Source organism: Equus quagga, unplaced genomic scaffold (assembly GCF_021613505.1).
Source record: "Equus quagga isolate Etosha38 unplaced genomic scaffold, UCLA_HA_Equagga_1.0 HiC_scaffold_736_RagTag, whole genome shotgun sequence".
NCBI lineage: Eukaryota > Metazoa > Chordata > Mammalia > Perissodactyla > Equidae > Equus > Equus quagga.
Window position 1 is genome coordinate 956 of NW_025794519.1, and position 3,195 is coordinate 4,150.

Consider the following 3,195-nt stretch of genomic DNA (forward strand, 5'->3'; position numbering starts at 1 on the left):
TCCCAGCCCCAAACCCCCAACCAGCAGAGAAAGGCTACAGACATCAGGAATGGGCCAGCAAGTGGGTGCCAGGCCCATCCTGGTGGCGGTGTCCAGCTCCCAGCAGGAGCAGAGGGGACAGGTGCTGGGCCCCCTCTAAGGCACCTGGGTAGCTGGATGTGGGGGTGGGGAAGCTGCCTTACTGCTCAGGGCTGGCAGTTCCCTTTGGGGCCTTTGCCTGCAGATGAGGACAGCAGGTCGGGGCTCCAGCCACAATCCACCAAAGTGTAGCCCAGGGTCAGGCAGGCCTGCAGCCCCCGCCTCATGCTTGGTCCTCCAGTAGAAATGGGTTTCTCCATCCATGTACAACAGCAGCAGGTCACAGAAGAAGGTGATCTGGGAAAGACAGGGCAGACCCACGGCCTGGCCACCAACCTGCCATCCTGCCACCTCCCCAGCCCTCACCCCAAGACTCAATATCAGCCTGGGGGGGTCGGGGGGCCACTCGGGGGGCACATGCATGCCAGAAGCCAGAGGGAGCCACGATGGCCAGACTCACCACACCCAGCCAGGCTGCTCCAGTGCCCAGAGTGAGGGTTGTGGGGATGAGCCCGAACTTCCCTGCCTGAGAGAGACCTGGGCTGAGCCTCTCTGCCTGTGGCTGTCACCCCCTCCTGCCCCTCACCACCAGCCCCCACCTGCCCCGGCCTGGCCTCTACCTGCCAAGTGATGTGGATGTCGAAGCGGATCCCATAGAGCTGAGCAGGCTCTGGGCCTCCACGCCTGAGGCCTCCCCCCAGTGAGCGGCTGTCCTGGGGCAGGAGAGAGTCCAGTGGATGCTCTGCCCACTCCTGGGTGGCCTGGCCCTCACGGGCCTCATCTTAATCATCCACTGACTCCATCCACCCCAGCCTGAGTCCTGGGTCTCAGCCTTATGTCACTGCTGAGGGCACAGGGGACAAGCAAACTGGGGCCTGCCTCTCAGAAGCTGCCTGCCTGCTGAGGGGATGGAGACAGAAGGCTCCTTAAACAGACACCAGCAGTGGGGGTGGGAGAGGTGGGGCAGGCCTGGGCTGTGGGATCCAGAGAGGGGCACTCTCTCTCCCCCGGGAACCAGGGAAGACTTCCTGCTGGGAGACCCTCAGGCTGGATTCCCAGGGCTCAGGAAGGAGCTCTAGGCAGAGACGGAGGGCAGGGAGAGCACAGAGGGGAGGGGAGCAGGGTGTGGGTGGCCAGTGAAGCCAGGCCAAGAGGGCCCAGAGGGCAGTGTCATGGGTGTCACCTCCAGGCCTTGTAGCTGTGTGCACTTCTGCGTGAGGATGACGATGTGACAGGAGGGGCAGAAGGATGGGACAGGTCTGCTTAGGAACCTCAAAGACATGACAATGCATGCAACGCAAGAGCCTTGAGTACATCTTGGATGAGAAAATAAAAAGTTTTAGGACAATTATTGGCACAGCTGGGGAAATTTTAATATTACATTTATCTGCCAATGTTACATTTCCTGAGTGTGACAAGAGGACAGTGGTCACCTGGGGAAGGTCCTCATTGTCAGGACAGCATTGAGAGGGGTGAGTGTCCAGATATCTGCCACTTACTTCCAATGGTTTCCTGTGAAATCCATCTAAATATACACAGCTCTCTCTAGAGAGGGAGAGAGAAAGCAAATGGGGGAAAATGGTAAAAAAAATACATAAAACCAATCATGGTGAATCAGATGAAGTGTATATGGGTTTTCATGCTACTAATCTTTGAAGTTTTCTGTAGATTCTTATAATTTTTTTGATAAAACCTTAAGGGAAAAGTAACAAGAAAGCCCCTGTGCCATGGAGGGAGGTGCTGGAGGCAGGGTGGAGTGGAGGAAGGGCTGGGGTGAGGGGTCCCAGCTGCAGCAGGGTGTGGGGACAGATGGGGTGGAGGCCAAAGGGCTCAGGAGGGAAGCTGGATGGAGCCTGTGCTGGGGGACCTGGAGCTGAGAGACCCCCTCCTGCCATGGGACCCTGTGGCACACACAGAAGAGAGTCCAGAGGGATGGGCCAGGTTGTGGTCTCTCCCGGCCACCACAGGTGGACAGGTTGGGGAGGACCTGGCTGAGGAGCCGCTGGCGGGCAGTGGGGCCACACCTGAAGTTGGAGCTCCTCTCCTGCAGCTGGAAGGAGTCATGGGTCGGCAGTCGGAGCTCCCAGCGTCCAGGTCACAATCCCAGCGGATGTGGATGCCACAGCACCGCCCTGCACACAGCGCATCATTGTTCCTCCAGCTCGCTGGCCCAGGACCCTCTCCCCCAGCCCTCCCCAAACCCTACCCCCACGGACCCACCAGCAATGCCAGGTCCTCAAAGGCCCCTTCAGTCATGGCCATGAGGTCCCTGATATGGAACACAGGGCAGTAGGGGCTGAAGCGTGGATCATAGCTGCAGCCCTTGAAATAGCGTCCCATGTCTCTAAGGCATTGGACCTGAGAGGAGGTGGGGCTGGGGCCTCAGGCCAGGAGGGGACAAGGAGAATCTAGGGCCAGCCAGGACCCACCATGCTTACTTGGAGAGTTGAACTTGCTGAATGTGACAGTGTTTGTGATGAACAGCATGAAGTTCTCAGCCTGGACCAGCAGGGGCTTCCTGCAGGTGGGGGAAGTAAGCGGCAGGCTCTGCTGGTCCTGGGACCTGCCCTGGGTGTCAGGAACATTTACACAGGTACAGTGTCACTTTCCAAGGGGCACTAGTCCCGGATGTCACAGGTCCTGTGGGTCCCATTGAAGATCACACACTCACCCGTTTTTATGCCTTAAAAGCATGAGACAAACTCTAGGCCTCCAATCCCAAAGGGCCTGGGAAGGGAGTGGGCAGGGGGCTTCTGGCAGAAAGAAGAGACACAGAGGTACCAGCAGGCCTGTAAATGGGAGCCACCCAGGGACCCAGCCCAGCATCCTGAACCCCATCCCAGTGGAGGCGCTGGAAGACAGGGCCCACAGTGACCATGTCTGTGCGTCCCCGCCTCCCCTTCAGGACAGTCCTCATCAGCCCAGCAGGTCCCCAGTGGGATGAGGGGGCTGAGGTGGTGAGAGAGCAGAGCTGTCCTGGGCCAGGAGGTGTCTCCCCTGCGTGATCCAGCCCTGCAGTCCCCAGAGACACGCCCCTCCCCTGCTTAGCCCCCAGGTTCCCTGAATTTGTGGCACATGGAAAGCTGGAGGGCGCAGATAAAAGGAAGTGGTCAGAGG

At 59.0% G+C, this 3,195-nt stretch overlaps 1 pseudogene; it reads right to left on the reverse strand.

Moving 5' to 3' along the window:
- Positions 1-217: 217 nt before the first annotated feature.
- Positions 218-3,027, reverse strand: LOC124232545 (P2X purinoceptor 6-like; annotated as a pseudogene).
- Positions 3,028-3,195: the final 168 nt, after the last annotated feature.